At 39.3% G+C, this 23420-nt stretch overlaps 1 protein-coding gene across 8 annotated transcripts in view; it reads left to right on the top strand.

Moving 5' to 3' along the window:
• Positions 1-7658: 7658 nt before the first annotated feature.
• GTDC1 (glycosyltransferase like domain containing 1) overlaps positions 7659-23420 on the top strand; it is a 478402-nt gene continuing 462640 nt past the window's right edge. For all 8 annotated transcript variants that reach the window (XM_027591202.1, XM_027591201.1, XM_027591200.1 and 5 more), the window contains exon 1: positions 7659-7748. The gene's annotated coding sequence lies outside the window, so the exon portion shown is untranslated. The remainder of the gene's footprint in view (positions 7749-23420) is intronic.

Raw genomic sequence — 23420 nt, 5'->3', positions numbered from 1 at the left:
TAGGAGATTGTGAACTGCTGGTTCCATTATTCCTTCACTGTTGTTTTATTTTATTTTATTTTATTTTTTTAAGATTTCATTTATTCATTGGACAGAGAGAGAGAGAGAGAGAGAGAGAGAGAGAGAGAGGGAACACAAGCAGGGGGAGTGGGAGAGGGAGAAGCAGGCTCCCCGCGGAGCAGGGAGCCCGATGCAGGGCTCCATCCCAGGACCCTGGGATCATGACCTGAGCCGAAGGCAGACGCTTCACGACTGAGCCACCCAGGTGCCCCCTTTCATTGTTGTTTTAAGATCCAGAGTTAAAGAACTGCTTCTGCAGTTGTGAAAGAGGGACCTCTTAATGCAGTTGTAGTATTCAGGATAGGCTAACCATGCTGGTACAGTTAGTAACACTGGACCACTCATCTCTTTAACAGTTAAAGGTTTACTTCTAGCTCATAAGAGATCTCTTGAGGATCTCATTGCTCTCCAGACCAACTCCCAAGGACCCAGGGGTGCTTTCTTTTTTAAAGTTAAATCCATAGCTATACCATCTTGGAAAATGGGGTTTTCAGGGCCACAGTGATAAGGGGAAAAAGTACGCCTAATATCTTGGCCAGCAGTGACAAACTTTATTTTTTCTCAAGCCCGTTGGTCAGTAAGAGTTACATAGCCCCGACCAAACTAACACGAGGGTAGAAAATGTAAGAGAGCCACGCAGCGTTTTGTGAATACCCCTGTCCCTGCCACATCTGATCACTAAAAGTAAGACCTGTGCTAAGAATGACTAGAGAATGTAAATAATACCTCTTCTGGAAGTCTTTCCAAAACATTAGTAAACATAAAATCATAGGGGGCGGGGAGCTTGTTGAAAGGGCACATTGCCAGACCCATGTGTCAAGTTCAGTTTTGTAGGGTTGAGGTAGAACTCGTGCCTTAATCAGGCTTACTCTACCAAGGAATATCTCTGGCATGATGAACATGGAAGGAAGATTCTGTACTGAATGTAAAAATTCTCTGTAGGGTACAGGATAAAAATGAAACTAAAATTCAAAAACAAGTCATGTGGGAAAGTCAGTGTCTTTTCAAGTTACCCCTTCTATTCTACAGAGAAGTTAATTCTGCCCTAACGTCAAGGGAAGTTGGACAAATGTCCCTTCAAGCCCCTGTAGCTATGAATGCAACACTGCCAAAACCTCTCTGTGGAGAATCACGTCAGATCAGGGCCTTTGTCCAGTCTCCTTACTTTCTTCTCCAGTTTTCTTCCTCCTTTGCCAGTTATTCTTGTACTTGACTTGGGGAGAACACAATGGAGGAAAACGTGTTTGTTTCTCCTGCAAGCCCTAAAATAGGGTTTTACCATTCTTTCTTTTCTTCTCAGATTGTTATGGAGAGTTCATGCTCATTAACAGTCATTCTTTGGAGAGAAATTTGGAAGGAAAAAATTGGATGATAATATGGGTGATTTTAAGTGGAGGCATGCACAAAAACTTCTTAAAAATCAGGTTGCGGTATGCATTCTTATTTTAGATTTGCCCCTGTTAACATCTTCTCAATAAACAGGTGCATATACTTCCCCAAGCTGTCACTGTTGTTTATTTAGCCTGGATGCTTCAAAATCTACTAATAGATGATACCCAACCAGCTTGAAGCTTCACTTTCAGAAACCAGAGACTTAAAGTTTTAATGAGACTTTCTTAAAGGATAGTCCCACGGGTTTGTTAGAATAGGAGCGTATCTCTCAACGATACTGTAAGAGTATCACATTTGTATGTTAATTTTAGTTCAACAAATAGGAAAAATGATTATGAGTAATAGCTCTCAGCTTTCAGATAGTTCTTTTCATGTTCAAAGTGCTTGACAAACATTAATTAAATCACTGGCAGTCAAATTAGATAAATATGTTCTCTGTATGTGCATGGTTGTACCTTCCGTGCACACAGTATTCTAAATCACATCACTGCAGATCAAACACTTTTTTTGCCATCTGAACTTGGTTGGCTGACACTGATTCCAAGCAACAGATAATTACTGGAAGGGCTAATCATGAGGAGAGATTATGTAAGCTTTCTTTGCTTTTAAATAAAAACATGAATTTATCCTTGTAAAAGGCACAGGATGGACCAGAGTGTAAAATGTTTCTATCTCTAGGTCAGAAGGTAACAATGACAAAGCAAATTCCTTGCATTGTATTGTTGGAATAGCTAAACTGTAATTTAAAGTGATCATTTCATCAACAGAGAGTACATTTTATATATCCTGGGCTACTAATGTTTTGGCCTCTTTCGAACCAAAAACAAGAAAGCTTTTCAGGCTAAATAGGTGTTGATTTCAGCAATATGGTAATTGTTCATTAATGTTAGGAATTCTTGGTCACTACTGACTTGAGAAACGTTTGGGCCAGCAAATTAAACATAGTAAATTTCATGATTATTTTTAGAAACACTTGCACTTTTTTTTCCTTCACCGAATTTAATGAAGCTTTCCAAACCATCCCAAGAGATTACTTGTTCCCAATGGACCCCCGGACTAAGTATATTCCAAATAAAAAAGAGTGCTAATAGCATTCCGTCTTTGAATAACACCTAATGAATTAACACACTCTACTCACCTACAACAGACAATTGGGAAAAGGCATGCACATGCACGTGTGGAAACAACTTAGCCAGAGTCAGGCTCGGTTTCCTTGAGATGCTCAAGCTGCACACAACTATGAATGGAGGGGTCTTAAATTTCTCCTTCCTTTCTGACTACCAAACTAGTCTAGTCTGTTTCCAGGGGGAAAAAACTACTTGTTAATTGTCTTAAAATTTGCTGAACGAAAGAACATCTCATTCAACCAACTTGTCTTTTTGGAAATACCGTGAGAAAGTATCACTTGGAGTCATGATAGCTGTTCACGTGGATCTCACGGCATGGTATTTGTTCTCTTTTGTAGAAGTGCTCACCTGTATGCCTAGAAGCTTAAAATCTGAGAAATTCTTCTCCCTTCCTAATGAAAACCTGGAGTTCACTGGGGTGATGTGATGTGCTCAAGGTAACATACACAGCCCACCTGGTTTACACATGACAGATGGCCATAAGGGAGCCATAACTGATATGGTACTTCATCTGCCTTCGTGTTTCTACTGTTAGACTCTTGCCATATTTCAGGAATAAGAGTGAACTTTTTCTGATTATATTTAGAGTAGGGAGTCATTGATGGGGACTGATTTTTAGCCCAGAAAAACATATAAGATATGTCTCCATGGTATAAACTTGTTCTCCCTTTGGTATGGAGACAAAATATTAGACCTGGCTCGGAATATTTAAATGGCTTTAAAATGTAATAGTATTCCAATGTAAAAGGCCTTGAAAGGTAAATAAAATAAAATTTGTGTATTTTGATTTGTACTGATTCTTACAGTCGAAGTTCACTGCATTCATTTTCCCACTTCTTAACACGCCACCCTATGGAAACTCTTCTCTTGGAGTTCACACATGACATCTTTCCTCTTAACTATACTAGTTTTTTAACCTAGTGTTTATTCTCCTCGACCTTTTTGCTGTATTTGACACCGTGGACTCTTCCAACCAACACCATTTACCACCCCTCATAAACACCCAGGAGTTGATCTCATTGACATTTTTGTCTTCTTGGATCACCCTGCCACCAACCTTGTCTACCTCACGTCACCTCCTGCCTGGATTGTCACACAGGCAGGCTTCCCTCTGGTCCTCCAGGTCCTGATCTCTCACTCCTTGAATCCACAATGCCAGAGTGACTAATCTTCCAAATATCTATACTTTAATCTGACCTTAAAATCTCTTCTTACCTACAGGGCCTTACTTTTCTCTCCTTTTTCATCTCCTTTACTTTCTTCTTGGCTTTTCACATTCCAGAAACATTTGCCTTTTTTAGTCTCAAAGACACAATGCTTGACCCCTCCTTAGGGCTTGGCGCTAGTTTACTCTCTGCCTGAACTTCTACAGAGCATCCCATGACTAGTTGTTTCTTTTATTCCATTTGTTTAAATTTTCCTCAGAAAGGTCTAACCTACTCTCCTACTCATTTTTTACAAAGATTTATTTAGGTATTTGAGAGGGAGAGAGAGACAGTGAGGAAGCGAGAGCGAATTTATGAGGAGTGAGGGGAGGGGCAGAAGGCAAGGGAGAGAGAAAAATCTCAAGCAGACATCGTGCTGAGTGAGGAGCCTGAGGTCGGGCTTGACCTCATGACCTTGAGATCACAACCCGAGCCAAAATCTAGAGTTGAGACGCTCAGCTCAACCGACTGAGGCACCCCGTTGCCCCATGTTCTCCTACTCATTTTGGTTCCTTTGCATTTCATTTTCTTCAGAACATTTATTTATTCCTCTCTGTCTCTCCCAAATAGAATGTATATACTACCTGAGAGCAGGAACTTTTTATTTTACGGCTTTACTTCCAGAACCTAGAACTTAAAGATTAATGAAAATTTGTTGAATGATGATGAACACTGTGGATTATATCATTTCTAATCTGTCCAACCCTCTTCCCTACTATTTCTATATAAGCACACTGTACAATCCTCGCAGGTTGTTCTCACTATCCATGGAATTTATTTTCTGTTGGGTCAGGTGTGTTGACTTTTCTTCTCCAACCAGATTATGAGCTTCTGAAAGGGAGAGGCTTTTTTTTTTTTTTTTAAATACTTTTCCAGTCCTCCAGACCTAACAGATTGCTGAACTGCATTTGGTATGTATTTAGCAAACACTTATTGATTTATTTCCGACTGTTACATTATATACTGCACCACTGAGCACTTTTACATCAGTAGGGCTGAAACGGAAATAAAAATAGGTCGACCATAAAACACCAGCATAAGGCCCATGACAGGGTGAGAGCTTTCTTTCTTACCTTCTAATTCAATTTGAGTGGCAAACCAAAGTTTTCTAGAATGAGGATGTGATGAATAGGAAAGCATACCTTTGGAATATTTCTTACTTCCTTCTCTAGCAAATGAAGAGGCTGATCACCCTTTGAGCACCGTTTGGGTTCTGATCATCTTCCAACTCCAAGGTGCTCAGGTCTATGTATACCATTATTGACTCTTGCCATAATTCTAAAGTCATCTTGGACTTCTTACTCTTCTTTGATCCCTGTATATACTCTTATTGTATTCAACCCAAGTCTTTTCCTTAAACATATTTATGACTAACATTTCTTTTAAAAATCCCACTTGCTAGTTCAGAAGTTATGGTCTCCTGTCTTGTCTTCAACCCTCTCCTCTGCCAAATCCACCCAGAATGATCTCCTATTAGATCAAGTCTAAATTTCTTGGGCTCAAATTCAGGTCCCCTAGGAGTAGTTCCACCTTACCATTTCGGCTTGGTTTTCTATTGTTTCTAACATGAACCTCCTGTTAATTCACCTGATCTCCTAACTTTTCTCCATTCTTAGCTTGTTTGTTTTCTTCCCTGTGCCTTTGTTCAAGCAATTTCCTTTACACCAATCCAAATTCTACATTTCCTTTTATTTTTCTCGTCCTTTTAAGAAATCTTCCCTTAATTTACATCGATAATTTTCAGTTTAAGATTTGGACTTTATGATTGAATCCTTGGTTATTTTCCTTGGTTATTAATGGTGAATTGTTTATCTCTTTGTTTTATATTTTACCTCCCCAGTAATACTGTAATTTTCTTGACAATGGGGACTTCATAATATTTATACTCCTGCACAGCTCTTGGCACCTCCTAGGATGAATGTGTTTGGTTGGGACATGGCTCCAGAGCCCTGGCCAGAATTGCCTGGATTAGAAAGATGAACCCTGACCAGGTGAGATGGAGCTTGTGAAATAGGAATTCCTTTGAAACCGGTGACACAAAAATGGCCTCTGAGAGCAATACCTTCCTAGTTAATACCAAGTTCAATTTCACGCATCACTCAGACCATGTAGGCAAAACTGCAAAGACTTCTGATGTTGAATAGCTTTGTGTAACTGGTAAGTATAAGCCAATGCTGGCAGGTCTGTGAGGCAGGAGATCTGAGCCTGAATACTGGCTTTATTTCCAATTAATCTGGGTAATATTGAGCAAACAATTTACCCTCTTTGGGCTTCAGTTCTTCATCTGTAAAATGAAAAGATTAGACTCCAGATGATATTAAGGACTAGATAATTCAATTATAAAATTACACGATTCTATTTCTAAACAACGAAATGGAGGCCACAGTCTTTAGAGTTTTTCATGTGTGATAGGATTTATTAGTTTCTGTGTAGTTAGCAACCCTGCTTTCAGCTTTTGGCATTTATACTTTTCTTTTTCCCAATTTGTGTTAAAGTAGACCGACAGATGGTTTATTAGGCTTTCAAATGCTTGTAATGCTGTTGTTCAATTCAACAATGGTTTTAAACTTTGAAGGTCCACGTAGAGCCTGGATTTTGTTTAGAATGGAAGATAGTTTTAACTCTTCAATTTAAGGATAATAATGCTTACTCACATAATTTAAAACACTTGTGGATTTAACTCCAAAGACCTAATCAGTTTCCTTCATTTCTTAACTCATTTCCACATCACACCCTAATTCTTCCAAATTGCAGTCTTAAAAATGAAGTTACCAGGCTTCCAGTTACATGTGCGTTATTTGCCTTCGCCTGACTCATTTAATCCACAAGCTCCTTCCAAATACAAAACCTTTTAATTCAGAATCACAGAAATTTAAATGCGGAAGGAACAAATTCCTCATTTTACAGGTAAGAAAACAAGAGACCTAAAAGGTCCTGGTGCTCTACTATGTATTTTATCAATATCTACTATGTATTTTATCAAAAAAGTGCAGGTTGCAGGAAAAAAAAAACATCCAAAATTTGTGAATTGTAAGTCCCAATAGAAAATTCCATTCCTTTAAATTTAAGCGTCAGTACAGTATCACAAAGAGAACGTAGAGACAACTACGCAACTGAAAGATGGTCACCACTGCTATCGCTTTGCTTTGTGCTTTTTAATTACTCAATGTGACTCTCTTCATTTAAATGTGGACAAGCAATTGAATACCCAAAATGCATCTTAAGTGTGTGGAGGAGTCAGAACCAAAAGGACAGACAAAATGTAGGTAAAGGAAAGCGTGAGCCTGCCCAGAGGGAAATTAGGACGCGTAGGCGAGGCAGATGTAGCCGAAAGAGGTGCGAGCTGCAGAGCAGGTACAGGTGGCAGGGAAGGGGCCAGGAACCCGCGGGGTCCCGGAGGCTCCAGCAGGGCAGGGAGAGGAACGGAGACAGGGAGGAGGAACCGGCAGGAAAACTGCAGGAGAAAGCCGAGGCCCATCTAGTGAGCAGCGAAGACCTTTCAAAAGAAAAAAAAAGACGCCAATGCGAGCTTAGAACAAGACTAGAGGGTTAGAGAGAGTACAAAAAAGCTGGAGAGGCAGAGAGCGGTGCTCATGAGAGATGGAAAAGGCGCGCAGGGAGGTGAGAAGTGAAGCGAAGGCCTCTGGCAGTGGGCAGGTGAGAAGAGGAGCGGGGGCCGTGAACTGAGGTGGCCCGGGGCGGGCGGGCGGGATCCGCCGCTGAGTCAGGGACCCCGCGCCCTCGCCGTCCAGACCGCGTAGGGGGCGGAGCCTTAGGCGCGTGGGCGGGCTAAAGGGCGGGGCCTGCGCCTGACGCGCCTGAAGGCCGCAGCGGCCGCAGGCCGGGAGGGGCGGCGGCGGTGGCGGCGGCGGCGGCGGCGGCGGCGGGGGAGGGGCACGGCGTCAGCGCGTCGCCGGCTGGGCCGCGCCGGTGGCCAGGAGGGAGAGACAAGGAGGAGGAGGAGGTGAGTAGGCTCCGGGCTGGGGAGCCGCGCGGGCCGGCGGGGAGGCGGGGAGCGCGGCCCCTCCCCTTCCCTCCCCGACGCCCGCCTCGCGGGGCCGCGCGGCGCGGAGTTCCCAGAGGGGCAGCGGCGGCGGCGGCGGCGGCGGCGGCGGCGGCGGCGGCGGCGGCGGCGACGACGGCGGCGGCGGCGGCGGCGGCGGCGGCGGCGCGGGGAGCTGGGGGTGGGGGGGGGCGGAGCCGAGTGCCGCGCGGGTGGCGCGCTTCCCGAGCGCAGGCGCTGCTCTCCTAGCGCGCCGGCCGCCTCCCGCGCGGAGCCGGGCACACCGGCTGCTGCGTTTCAGTCCTGCAGGCTGGCCATTTTCTGATTTAATTTTTTTGACTTCTGCGCTTCGTGCGTGGCAGCTTCTAGAGGTCCGGCGCGCCGCCGCCTCTTCGTGTGGCAGGCGAGGGCGTGTGGGGGCTCGTTACTCTCGCGCGGGGAGAAGGGAGGCCGGCTTCCCGGGGTTGGCCAGAGTAGGCGGAGGGACCTCCCTGCAGACCATGGGACTGCCAGGCCGGGTCCCTTGCGACACGCGCCTCCACGCTTTCCTGAGGGAAACCTTTGCGTCTGTCCCCGTTATCGCTCTCGCTTTCCTGCCCTTTCCAGCCCCTCTACCTCTCGGTCAGCTGAAGGAAAGACCTCACTCGCCCCTTACCCCATCCCTCCTGGGAGGATCGGGCATATACTTATTTTGATCGTGATCCGGTCTAACTGTTCCGGTGGAAAGGTTTTCTTAATTTAAGTCTTGTAAGTCCAGCCATGTACTCTGCCGCGAAGTTGCAGTACTCAACAATTTAACGTTCAGGCCCGAGGGAGTTTTTTTTTTTTTTTTTCCCTCGCTCTCGCAAATACAACTTTTAGAGTCTTCTGAGAACTGTACTGCATTAGATTATCTTTCAGATAATTCTTAAGTTAGCGCCTTGAGGCAGCGTGATGGGAGGTTCAAAGAGAAGGCTTTACACTTTTTCCTCCACCTGTATCACCGTATGAAATGGAAAACGTTGAGTTGACGGTGATTTTCCACAAGAGGTGGGTTTCACAGTGCAGCCCCCGAGTGCTGTGGCTCACCTTGGTTGGTTGGTCTTACCCCTGAAGTTGATTTTAAAGCTCAGTGTAGTGGTCAGGTAAAGGAGCTGCTTTAGAAGTTCAGAATAATTCAGTAGAGCCATTTTATTGCATTCTGTTAACCTGTTTAACCTTAAGCTAAAGCATGGCAGGAGTTTCATGTAGAAACCCACATACCCACCAAGTGCTATATTGAATTTTAACTAGTGCATCCCAGGTCTGATAGGAGTAGATTCTCCTTAGCTCTCACTTTCTTACATATTTTCCTTAGGATCTGGTATTTAATGAAACAGTTTTAGTATTGAGAGTTGGAGGAGTACCTTTTGAGTCATGCAACTTTCTTTGACAAACTTGTAAACTGAATAGGTAAAATCTGAACCATGATACTGAGATAAAAATAGGAAACTGAATTTTTAGCATTATCAGTTTGAGAAGTTAAGATGGCTTCTTTACTCCTGTTTTGAAACCCTTTTAACATTTTAATATTACATACCACAGAAGTACAGAAATTTCTTTTTGTAAGGGACTTTCACAGTTAAATCCAACTCCATTATTTTACAGGGAGAAATCAATCAAAGAAAGTTTCTTGAAGATATTTAACAGGAGTTGAATAGGACTAGTTGACTTAATTAACTGTACACTTAAGTATATAATTCATACCTCCCCAATGAATATTCTGTACCGAAATTTGTTATTTTTAAAAAAGCCTAGTAATTATTAAATTTTCTTTTTGCTTTTTCTTGTCTTGAGTATATGCCTTAGTTTGTGATTTGGACCCATTAGATACAAATGATACAAAGTATTTATTAGGACATGTTACATTCTATCAGTTGAAAGCAGTACTTTACAGTTTGTTTGAAATTAGTAATTATTTTCAGTTCAAGAATGTTCATATTCTTGATTCAGAGAGTCTGTTTTGATTCCAGGAGATTGGCATTTCATAAGTCTATATATTTAAGACTGTGGTGTATATAACCATGATATTAAGGAGGAAGAAAGGTGCTATACACATGTAGTAACTGAATTCCAGTATCCCCAGCCAGCATCACTTTTCTTAGTGGGCCTCAAATGCAGAAGTCCTGAAGTTCTTGCTGGGGTGGGATGAATTCTTTGCATCTTACACACCACAGTGTTTAGGCATTTAGTAAATACTTTTTGGCTTCTGTGCACTTTGCCTGGTGGGGGCTTCGTGAAAGACCATGTTTTTTTTTGTTTTTGTTTTTTTTAAAGACCCCGTCTTATTCTGTGTATGCCTAGTGTCAGTTCTGTCTGTGGCTGACCAGTGTCAAGCGTAGTGGATACTCTCTAAATGCTTGTGGTCATGTTGGGCTTAATCAAACTTAAGGTAGCTGAGTGGCTGGAAGTCATGAATCATGATTTTGTAAACTTGAAATAATTCATTTCTGTTTATGTGTTGAATCAGATACTCTATTAGGCCTAATTCCAATCTCGAAAGAGGTAGCAGGTAACAAATGTTTTAGAAAAATTGGGGGAACAAACTTAACATTGAGAATTTTACTCTTTAACATATGTTACTCTCTGTGAAATTGGGAAAAGGACCGTTATTTAAATTTTTTGATAGAACGCCTCAGTAGAGCTAAAGTAATATGAATTTTCCAGTGAAATTTTCCACTAGAGCAAAGTTTGACCACCATCGAGTGACCCTCTAATTGTTACTGTAAGCCGCATTTTAAAGTTTTGGTTTCACTTTATAAGGACACATTTTTCAGCATATAGACCTTTGTAAGGGTCGTGACTTTTGGACACCAGACTACCTTGGCAAGCTGTCCTGAAATGATATTTTAAACAATTTTAGGCTCTATTTGATAGGGCATTCTGGTGGTATGGTAAAACAAAACAAAACAACCCCCAAACCCACTGTATTTTCTTTTTCTCTTAGGCTTATCTCCTCTTTCTTTAATAGATCAGAATAGTGTGTTTTGTTTATTTAAAAAAAAAATTAACTGAGGAAAATTTTCAAGCATTTCTTTTGGAAAGTACCACCCCTCCACCCTTTGAATAGCTTTGGAAAATAATGTTTGAACAAATGCAGGGCCAATTCCTTAGAGTGATTCCTATTTGAATATGTAGAGTTGTATAAATAATGGCCTCCACAGGGACAACATCTTTGGACTACATGCATTTTTTTCTACGACTCTATAGCTGAAAACAATTGTACAGTACAGTAGGGTGGTATTTATAGGAAGCAGATCATTTCACAAGTATCATTTCTGGCTCTTTTGCTAGTCCCAGTCTACGTGTCCTACTCACTACCAGTTCTATCCCTTTGACCCAGTTTTTGAATTGATTTTTAAGGCTGAAAACATTTTAAGACCTCCATCCCCTTCTGGAGGTGGGATCTGGAATTATTCTGGTGCCCTGAGCATTCATTGCTCACAGAAGTATGGTATCTCACCATACCATTGGCATGTATGCAGTTTGACTATGAGATTCTCATTTTTAAAGATAGTTTACTCATCAAGAGTTTTGAAATATATAGCATAAACATTTTAATGAGGGGTGTGTGTGAGGTATCTAGAATATTTTGATATAGGTTTAGATGGAATTAGGATATAAATTCATTAATCAGTAAGAATTAGAGTATCTGATCCTTTCCCCCCCACACTTTAAGGTCATACTTAAGTCATTTAAACAGATGACTGTTTTGTTTTTGAGTATTTATTTATAAAAGTAACCAGAGAAGCAGTTCCACAGCCTTTCTTTAGTAAGTGTTAAATAGTCCATAGAGTTGATATGTTTTCCTGCGTTGTTTCTTTTTGTATTCCAGATCCCTTGTGGACCCGAAACCTTGTCTTAAGCCTGCTTATGAACTCCAACCACTTGGTCATCTGACTCTCTCTGTCGTCCCCTCTGCCTGTTAGGGAGTTGGGACCTGTTCTTGTCCACAGGTGGATGGTTGTGGCTCTGTTTCAACGGAGGCAGAACTTGCAGAGCCAAGATACTATGATACTGCCTCCGGGACTTGCACTTACTGGATTAACCCTTTACATACTGAGGATAGGCTATCTGAGAGCTGGGCTCTTCCGCTGTTATGATTTGAGCCCATTTTGAGGCTCCACTTTTCATTTGCATCAGGCTCTAGAACATCCTAGACTTCATCCAGTCATTACCTAGATCCCTTTCCTGATGACTACGTAGCTGTTGGATTCTTTGCCTTCTTAGCTGAGTCATGTAATGGGTGATTTTTGTCCCCCATTTTCAGTGGTAGCTAATTATTTTCAAGTGTTTGATTTTCTACCCAGGTCTTCTCTCAGTTTTGAGCTTTCATTTGACCAAGTGGCTGTTGTACTTTCCCATAGCACACTTGTTCATTATTTGCCTTTCCTTCTAGACTATGTGTACCCTGAGTGTTGACACCGAATCTGTGCTGTTCTGGGTGGTGTCCTCGGCACTCAGTACAGTGCCTGGCACATAACAGGTGGTAAATAAATATTAATTAATACAAAATTCATCCTAACAGTGAGTCTGTTATCAGTATGGGAAATCAGTGTTCATTTGGAAATTTAGATTTCATATAAGAAGTTTATACATTTCATCACCATCATTAATACTGTGGTCTGTGTACTGTAAGTTATAAGCAAGTCCATGTGAAAAATAGCTTCGTCAGTCATCTGGGAGGGCATTTATTTCAGAAGAAAAGGTACAATTTTCACCATGTATTTTTAGGTATTGCACATTTTCAGTTTTTCTTGAGTTTGATTAACATGAATATAATAATATTTCTTACACATTGAAGTTTTATGGCACTATAAAGAAGTGAATTTAATTGCCCTCTTTTTGTTCATTAGTAATTATATACTAAAGAGTAAATTCTCATTAAAAGGCCCTTAAATGCCTGCTCATAAAAAAGAGACCTCTTTGATTTTGTTGTCCATACAATCCTAGTTATTGTTTTGAGGGAAGTCATCAAACTCTTTAGTAGTCTAAACCTTTAATTTGGTTTCAGAACAGTAGTCAGTCATGTATTGAATACCCGAATTACCATGTCTTTAACAAGTAATGCAAACACTCTGTATTAACAAGGTAATGACCATAACTTTTCTTGTAGAATTTCTTGTGCTAATTTTTTAAAGAGGAGTTATTGAACTAAATTTCCTGTGAAGGCCAAAATCTTACACTTTTAATGATAGTGGAGTAGATGTGTCTGTGTAGAGAGGAGGGGATGGTATTTTTTGTAGTGGTATTTTTAAGTGGACAGTTTACTATTTATGTTGAGGTAACATTTTACAACTCTAAAAGGAAAACTTCAAATATCTGAATGAAATGAGGTACATGAAGTTAATTCAGATAAATGGGGGACTCCTTAGTGTAAATGATGCATGTCAAGAGACATGACCTCAATCTTGATTTTTTTTTTTCTATATATCTGTCAGCTGCTTTTACATTACTAGATTGTGATTCTTTTTCTGTGATGGGAGGAAGTAAAATTTGCTCTGTAGTTTTTTTGTTTTTTTCCTTTGCCACAAAGGGAATCCAGAATGTGGTATTCTGTGACAAGTATTCTGTGCTCATCTCTCTCCTGTGCTGCCCTGCCCTTTTAGGTGGTATACCACAGCCTTCCATTTTGTCACCTTCTTGTCAAATGTCAGATGTGTGTGTGGATTCCTTGAGAATACAATTTGTTTGAAATTAAAGCCACACTCCTCTGTCCAATCACAAGATGTTTATACTTCCTAAAAGTTGAGTCACCTCAAGTTAAGATGAATTGACCTGGGTAAACCTTGATGCTTTCCCTGTCCCCTTAGGGTTTAGTATTAAGCAGTATCTTATGATGTAGGACCTTAAAATAGCAACAAGCACTGGGGCATAACCCCTGGCTTTTATGGATCCTTACTTGAAATGAAAATGTTGGTGATTGATTAGAGTTTAGGAAAGATTTAGGAAACTGATTTCTTTTGTCACTAACTACGTTTTCAGCATTCCTGGGCTCCTGGTATGTGAAAGCTGTTGTGTAAAGAGTGGTCTGTGTAGCTGTGAGGACATTTTCTTCTGGGCATTGTTTTGTTTTTAAACAGTGGTAGGGTTGGGCGCCTGGGTGGCTCAGTTGGTTAAGCAACCGCCTTCAGCTCAGGTCATGATCCCGGGGTCCTGGGAACGAGTTCCACATCGGGCTCCCGCTGCTCTGCGGGGAGCCTGCTGCTCCCTCTGCCTCTGCCTGCCACTTCCTGTGCTTGTGCGTGCGCTCGCTCTCTGTCAAATAAATAAATAAAATCTTTAAAAAAAATAAACAGAGGTAGGGTAATCTCAGCTATAGAGATGTGTGCTGACACTTACGTAAAGTGAATTTTTCTTCTTTTTTTCCCCACGTTACCTGTTGATGTTTTACCTAAAGCACCTGAGAATGTGTCTCTTCATTTTCAGCATGTATCATCTTCCTTTTTGTCTCGTGGTCTTTGAGATACAAGATGATTCATATCTTGATTGCCTTGGGTAAAGTGGATATGATATGATATCAGCAAGCTTTGTATCCAGGCCTTGTGAGCAATTCCTAGGTCATTGCCTGAGACCTTCTTAAAGACATACAGGCAGTGTGATTGAAGAGTTTAGGCTTCAGGGTCAGTCCAAACTGATTTGGACCCTGTCCCATTTATGAACAGCATGCCTTTGGGGGGAAGTTAGTTACTGTTCTGGGTTTCAGTTTCCTTAGGATAATCTTAGCTGGATTGATTTGTTGTCCTATGCAGATAAGTGTTTAGTAAGTTAGTGAACTATCTACCTAGATCATGGGCTATTTTAAAAGAAAGTAGGTTTGGGGGCGCTTGGGTGGCTCAGTTGGTTAAGCAACTGCCTTCGGCTCAGGTCATGATCCTGGAGTGCCAGGATCGAGTCCCGCATCAGGCTCCCTGCTCAGCAGGGAGTGTGCTTCTCCCTCTGACCCTCCCCCCTCTCATGTGCTCGCTCTCTCTCTCATTCTCTCTCTCAAATAAATAAAATCTTAAAAAAAAGTAGGTTTTGTTCTATTTGAAGACAGAGATAATCAAATTAGTAAAAAATTTTACAAATAGAGGTCTTGCTCATTTGAGTTTAAAACTATGTAAGACTTGGAACCATTGAATTTTTTATATACACAGGGTATACTCATATGTGACAGAGGCAAAATATGTAGCATACTTGTTGGATTAAGACACTTGGATGATCAAGCACTTGGATAACCTTGGGCAGGGAGCTTGCCCTTAGTGACTCAGTTTTCTTCTGTAAAATAGGTAATAAAAGTGTCAAGAATAATAAAGGGTGAAAAAGGATAGTAGGTTATTGTAAAGACTTAAGAGATGAAGTATACAAAATACTTAGTAATGCCTGAATCGATAAATACTGATAGTTGTTACTGTGACCTCAGACAAATGACTTCCCCTCTCTCTACCTCAGGTGTCCTCCTTGGTAGCATGAATATTATCAGAGAACTAATAGAGTTGTTATGAGGATTTAATGAGATAATACATGTAAGTGCTCATTATGTGTTAATTGGTATTGTTACATTATTAATGCAGTTTCAGAATGAATTGGACCAATTTTGAGTTAAAATGAAAGAATTTGTACAGATATTTAATATAATTCTTTTTTTTAAAGAATATAATTCTTAATGTTGGGGGATATTTATTAAGGATTTGGAGATGGCAACTTATCATTTATAGCTTTGAGTGTTTCCTTAAGACAGCAGTTCTCAAATTATGATGTGCAGACCCATGGGGTAACAAGAGCCTTTAAGGGAATCCATGAGGTTAAAACTATTTTCATAGTAATACTTTTTGCTGTTTCCACTGCTTTGATGTTTGCCTTGCTGATACTAAAGCAATGGTGGGTAAAACTGTGGACATCTTAGTACGTATTAAATGGCAAGGGCATCACACTTTATTAGTAATCATTGTATTCTTTACTACCTTTGTTTTCCAGTAAAAAACAAAAGAGGGGCGCCTGGGTGGCTCAATCTTTAAGCGCCTGCCTTTGGTTCAGGTCATGATTCCAGGGTCCTGGGATCAAGCCCCACATTGGACTCCCTGCTCAGCGGGAAGCCTCCTTCTCCCTCTCCCACTCCCCCTGCTTGTGTTCCCCCTCTTGCTGTGTCAATCTCTGTCAAATAAATAAATAAAATCTTTAAAAACAAACAAAGCAGGAAAGCCAGTTTCACTGAAGAATGTCATTGACGAAGCAGTAAAAATAATTTTAGTAAATCTTGATCCTTGAATACACTTTAATATTCTTTGTGATGAAGTAGGAAGTATGCAAAAAACATTTCTGCTGTATATCCAGAGTACATTGGTTGACTCAAGGAAAACCCTTCTGTGATTTTTTGAGTTGCAAGCTGAATTAGTCATATTTTGCATGAAACATCATTTTTACTTACAATAATGACTACCAAACTATGATCGTTTAGACCTAGATATTTGGCAGTAGTTTTCTTGAAAATGAACAAAGTGAGCCTGTCACTTCGGGGAAAACAACTGATAATATTTGTTGCCAATGATAAAATTTGAGCTTTCAAGTGAAAATTAAAATTTTGGAAAACTTGTGTCACCTGCTGTGCCCTTGACAGCTTCCCAATACTTAAAGATTTTTCTTTTGAGATGGGTGGTGATATTAATGAGTGTGAGTTTTTGCTATGGTATTAATTAATTATGTCAAAATTTGGAATATAAACGTAATGCAAGAAACCGATATTTTCAAAGTGATCAATGTTACAAAATTATGGATAAAAGGCCCTTATAAAAAAAGCAAGTAACATAATACAAAGAGTTCATGTGATAATAGGTTCCATATAATAGATAACCATTGTCAAGTTTTAGTGTAGTATCAAAGAAGAATGTTCACAATTATCTGAAAAGGCAATTAATATTAAGATATGATTCCTTTTTTCTATTACAGTCAAAATAATATACCACAACAGATTGAATAAAGAAGCCGATACAAGAATTCATCTATTATTAAATTAGACATGCAAGAAATTTTTTTTAGGAAAGTACTTTTTCATAAAACATTATTTATCATATTAAACATGTCATAAAATTTTAAAATGAATTAATGTTTACACTTTCTCATTTAATTTCTAATACGGTAAATATTGATAATTATAACTCACATTAACAAAAACCCTCGAGAGTTCTCAATATTCGAGGACACAAAGGAGTCCTGATACTAAAAAGTGTGAACTCTCCCCTTAAGGGAAGGAGACTAGAGTCGTCGAATGAGCAATGTTCTAAAGTTTTTAGTCTTTTGAGTATTCCTTTGGAATATGGACTACATACCTCTACTTTTTTTTACCTGGTAGTTAAGTGTATGTTACTGGACTCTGTGTCATTCCCCAAGTAGGAACAGGGTTCCTGTATGTATTGTTGAAGAAGATTTTCATTTTTATTTAAGATTGATACTACATATATGGTTGCTACTCAGAATTGAGATTTGGCTAATGGTCATTTCAGTCAATCTCTTCATTTTTGATACTACTCATTTGTTTGTGTTAGAGCTATTCACGCAGTTTTCAGAGTTGTTCATCATTGCATTCTATTTCAGGGTTGTAGTGAAAATCACTTTGCTGAAAATAAATTGCCATTTTCTCTGAAGTCTTTACGTAAGGCTAATCTGTTCTACTATAAAGTCTTCCTGACATTTTGTAGCTATTTTTTAGTACAGTCAGTCTACAATTTATGAATGTGTGAGTTGTTTGCAACAATACAATATGAATTACAGATGGGTTCTGTAGTGCCATTAATAGTATGGGCATAGCCTCATTGTGGACTATTGACATGTTTCTTTGGGGAATTATGTTCTCAGTGCTGGAAATCTAGCCGAATACATTTCTCCACTGTAGTCAGTGGCAAGAAACCCTCCTTTTCCCCTTACAATAGACCTGGGGTTGTTAAAGCTTTGATAGAAGCAAGACAGACATTCTTAGGCACTGCTCAAGAAACACAGGTATTTTGAGCACTCCAAGTGGGTAAAGGGTGATGGATAGTACTCTCAGATGAAGCAGGTATAGAAACTTTGGGCCAACTAGGCAATGATGAAGGGAAAAAGGGGAAGGGATCTTGTGAATGCTGCTTGGGGTGGATATAGTCCCTTTTGGGGCAGTTGCTAACAAATAAGAGATGCCTTAACATGGGTATTTCTAGGATGGGAAATCCATCTATGTAGAGGTTTGTCTTGTGCTCTTATGTTTGGTTATTGTATGAACTGAGCTCAAGAAACAGAATGATGGGCTAGTTGGGAAGGTTAAACTCATGGGTTTGTAGGCCAGAGGTTTGAATGTAAAAGGAAATCAGTGAACTCCAGGAGGAGTTCATGATCAGGAGGAGTAGTGGAGGTTGAGAGAATGTTGGAATATGCAGACTGTCCACAGGGCCCGAACAAATTCACGTTACAGTGTGCTTGTTAGAGCAGGGGTAGAACTAGCTATCAGCCAGCACAGATCAGTCAATGACTGCTGTGACTCAGTCTATTACCCTAGGATCTCTAGTGGGAAATAAAGAATTTTAAGACTGGTATTAGTACAGGAAGCCTGTTATGGAGAATGGTTAACATAAAGCAGAAATCCAGAACCAGGAGAACTTAGGGATACAGAAGAGGCCACCGTTGGAGAGGTATTTAATTTGAAACTGAGCTTCTTGTCTTCTTCTGCCCAAGGGCAACATTGACTCCTTGGATTGAGGCAAGGCTGAGCCAAAGTGGAAAGCAAAGTAACTATAGCTGTCTACACTGAAATGACAGGCCTACCCAGAAATATTTGTTAAACAAATGTATGAAAGTAAGGCAAGGGAACAACTGGGTCATTGCACCTCAGGTTCTTAATGCAACAGACACTAGGTGTCCTGTTAACCTACCTACTTGATATCCTCTAGGTCAGGGGTTGGCAAACTTTTTTTTTTTTTTTTTAAAGCACCAGAGAGTAAAAATATTCTTTTTTATGGGTCATATAGTCAATGTTGCACCTACTTAAGTCTGCCATTATAGCATGAAAGCAGACATAGAGAAATCCATAAATGAGTGAGTAGCTATGGTTCCAGTAAAATTTATGGAGACTGAAATTTGAATTTCATGTAATTTCACGTGTCACAAAGTATTAATCTTTTTTAAAAAAACTTTTTTCAACCATTTAAAAATATAAAATCTGTTCTTAGATCATGGCTGTACAAGAATAGGCAGTGGGCTGAATTTTGGCTCATGGGCTCTAGTTTGCTGACCCCGGTTTTAGTCAAATAAATCACTGTCAGTCATAATGCTGAAAGCTTAGCATTACTGAAATAGATATTCTCTAGGACAATGCTGTTGGTGACACTGTCTTGTTTTATAGGTGACACTGATGATAAAAATCCGTTCAAGAATTTAGATGTGACATCTGCATCAGGTTCAAATCTCTCAGCTATAAGACAAACTGGATACTTCGTAAAGATTTTCATCTGTTATGCACAGAGCCAAAATCCGTTACTGAAATTGTCTGGGTGAGCTGCCTGCTGGGTCCAGTGATGCACTAGTAGACAAAGAAGTTGAAAGAGAAGGATGGCATATTCTTTGGATGACTGGCAGATTGTGACACCAAAATGGCATCAAGCCCTACTATGATTCCAAGGACTTCATGATTAAATAAAAATTGATTTTTTTTTTCTTTCTGGGAGGGGGTAGTTTAAGTAAATTTGATCTTTACTTGGGGAATGTGTAATGTATTATCATTTCATAATGATACATGGTAATTGCTTTGGTAATCAAACTTTATAAAAGGTTTTGTCTGTTTATGAAACTTACGTAGTTACCACCTTTTAGTATTGGATTCTCTTTAAGGGAACTACAGTAAAGAAAAACATGTTTAAACTAAAAAAATTAACCTAAAAAGGTTAATTTAAAGACTTACCATTTTTACGAGAAAGTTTTTACTTTGGGGGATTTTTGAAATTTTGCTCCCCCGCAGCATATATAAAATATGTTTCTGGGGCGCCTGGGTGGCTCAATTGGTTAAGCGTCTGACTCTTGATTTCAGCTCAGGGCATGATCTCAAGGTTAGGAGATTGAGCCCTGTGTCGGGCTCACATTACGCTTGAAGCCTGCTTAAGATTCTCTCTCTCCTACTCACTCTCTTCCTCTCAAAAAAAAAAAAAAGTTTCTATTTGCAAAAAGGCACTGTACACAGAATTTTCTAAAATAACATCCTTTTGAGTAGGCTCTTGAACTCAACAGTAGAAAATCACACTATACAACTAGGTACATAGAACAGTTGAATTAAAAAATTAGTATCTTTAGACCTGTTAACTAAATTCACTTAAAATGATTTAGTGAACAGGTGTGAATTGAAAATAAACCTGTATTTTCTAGCACCATTGAATCACAAGAAAACTGGAACATTGAAGTATTCTCTGGACCAAATCAATATTTTATTTGGTTAGAGCCCCTGCTTTTGGTATATATCATTTATTCCAGTTGTAGAGGATTTGAAAGCAGTTCTGGGAAATGAAGTGGGTGGATTCTCAATGTTGAATCCCATTTTTTTTTTTTTTCCAGTGAATCTTCAACATTTTTTAATCTTAGCTTTCAACAAAAACTCTGGCATCCCAGGATATAAAACATAGATTACATTTTATGTAGTTCATGCAGCTCATCTACAAACAGAAAAAGATTCCCTCATGATTTACCTTGAAAGCTGTTCAGGGCATATACTATTCAGGGCATATACTCTTTTATTCAAGGCATATACTATTCAATTTGTCAGTGTTCCTCTGCCATTGCTGTCAGGGCGCAATGCAACTAACCTAGCCATCCTGCTAGGAAAAAGATCTGTGGGTTGCTGCATAGTGGAAGTTACACACATCTAATTTACAAGTCAGATTAGAGATCAGAATCATACGATAGCTTTATGTGGAATTGATTTCATTTCATGGTTTTTAAGCTATGTTTTTCATTGAAAGCAGTGTCTGTAACTGAAAGGTGTGGTGTAGCATTTGAATGCCTTAAACTCTTGAATCTGGAATGAAAGGAATATGCTTATAGATGTTCAGATCCTAGAACTCAGGGATTTTGAAATAAAATGTTCTTGTCATTCATTTATTGTGCCATAATTAAACTGCCCTGTGGATTTTATTTGGGTTAATATGATTAATATTTGGAAAACTTTGCCATTTTCAAATGTGAGGCACTTTAGGAAAGACAGGTGTGTATGTGTGTGTTTGTGTTTAAATAAATCAGCAAACAGCTTTTTACCTTATAAGTAAGATTATATTTAATAAAAATTATGTGGGTTTAACATTGATAACCTATTCCTGTTAGGAATTCCACTGTGGTCTTCTGGAAACCTATCGGGGGAGGGAAAAATAAAAGAACACTTTATAAATAGCAATTTTGTTTTCCTGAATCAAACTTTTTTCAAAATATATGGAAGAATGCCTAACTATAGCTTGATAGGTTGCTGTTAACTCTTTCATTCACCTGTTCTTACTGAAATCGAGAAGACATGTCATAAAAGTATAAAAAAAAATAGTTCATTGCAGAAAGGGTAGTGCTATTGGAATTTGAGAATATAGGGGCAAAAAAAAATCTGTGTTTATCTTTTAGATTGAGTCAGTAATTCATTTGAGTGTAATCAGGAGAAGAAAATCCAGGTGTTTAAAACTAGCTTTGTATCAGTGGTTAAAAGGATGTTTAGTTTTATTCTCCCCCAATACCCATGTGATAAGTTCTCATGAATTGATTTCTGAGGTAACAAAACATTGGGATTTAGAGGTTTTTGAGAATTCATCAATTACATTATTTTGTCTACTGGTTGTTTTCCATAGGACCTGTTTGTTTATGATATTTACAGGACATGAGGAAGACTGTGATTCTGGCTTTCATAGACTTCAAAAAAGACTTTGAAGAAAGATTAATGCCAAGTTAGGATGTAGTAGGCATACATTACTATATTAATTTCAGTAGAGCAGTGACTGTTTAGGTGGATCCTTCCCCTGTTGCCTTGGACCCTAACTTCATAATCCACTGGCTAAAGCTGCTTTTCATTAAGGCAAGTCTCCATTTTATGAATGGAGAAAGGCTATTCTAGACATTGGGAAACTAGTGGAATGTAAAGGGAGAATGAGATCGTAAATATGATTGTGACAAGATCATAGATGAGCACTCTGTTTTTGGATTGACAAGGGTACTAGAGGAAGGGTATCAGTAGAATAGAGTGGTTTATTATGTGCTATTTATTGAAAGCCTCCCATTTAGTAGGTCTTGACTAAGATACTTTGCATCAGTTTTAATTCTTCCCACAACCTTGGAAGCAAGTGCAATTATCCCAGTTTCCTGATGAGGAAAGGTACTAAGGGGTATACCCAAGGTCTTAGAAGTAAAGGTAGAGTCCCACATTATGTCTCATATTGTATAGAGGCCTTTTCTCTCTAGTCATTGTCTGATAAATGAAATAAGTATTCAAAAAAAAATTGAAAAAAAAAGTAATCTGAAAGGCCAGCATATAGTATGGGAAGATTTTAGGATTAATGGCTTTTAACATAAGGTGTTGTAGACAGGTGTTGGAGCCTGCTTGGAAAGCAGTGAGACAGTACATTTGCAAATACTGTATCTGGACTCTAGAACTCCTTCAACTAATGGGTTACCTTTGATACTAGTTAATAGAGTATTGTATAGCTGTGTTTTCAAGTGTAAGTGATACCATGATACAAAATCTATATATGAAAGGCCGGTGATAATAAGTTGCCGCAGTAACTTACATATATTATAAGCTAGATTGGATTAACTTCATATAGAATGTGTACAAAAGTGCTTGAAAGAGGGTTGGTTTAAGCAGTCTGATACAGTTTAGGGTGACTACCAAACAATTTGGGGTGTGGGAAAAACAGTAGAAAAGAGTCATGAAGCCCATTAAAATGAGCACCATAGGTGTTTATAGGCTTTACAAGTAGACCTAGACAGCCCATAACCAAACATGATTTCCTTGGAAAGGACACATTCAATCACTTGGTTAGGAACAGTGCCTTAGCAGCAGTATTTTTAAATGTAAAAGACAACTGTGGTAGGGTGTTGGAGTCAAATGATCCAACTGTTTTTTCAGGTATAGGGTGAAATGATAAGGAATCTTTGCCTTTGTCATTCATTGGTAATTTAGGAGGAGTGAAGTTAAAAAAAAAAACAAAAAAACACAGCCAGGGTGGCAGCATGGTCAGATAGCTTAAATATGAGTACTTTTAACATCTTCATGAAGAATGTGGTATTGAAGACAGGAAAAAATGGTTGAAATTATTGAACTCTCAAAATGTTAGAATGCAAAATAATTATTTTAATTGCTTGAAAATACAGGGGAAAAAGTAAGAAACAAATCCCACAAAGGGTAAGAATTAAGGAGGGCTATTCAAGAGTGAAGTGGTTGTTATGATATTCCTAGATAGAGTTTTTACTTTAAAAAAGGAGAAAAATTGGCACGAGAGATCAGGAAAAGTGATTTAGAAATAGGTGTTACTGAATTAGGGAAGTAAGCTCCTCAAAGATTCTTAGTAGGCAGAGAAAATATTGGATAAGTGGGGAAAGTGATCTTTAACATGAAGTTGCATTCATATTTTATAGTAGTCAAAGTGATCA

Source organism: Zalophus californianus, chromosome 3, assembly GCF_009762305.2.
Source record: "Zalophus californianus isolate mZalCal1 chromosome 3, mZalCal1.pri.v2, whole genome shotgun sequence".
Lineage (NCBI taxonomy): Eukaryota > Metazoa > Chordata > Mammalia > Carnivora > Otariidae > Zalophus > Zalophus californianus.
This window is presented reverse-complemented; position numbering and strand designations above follow the sequence as displayed.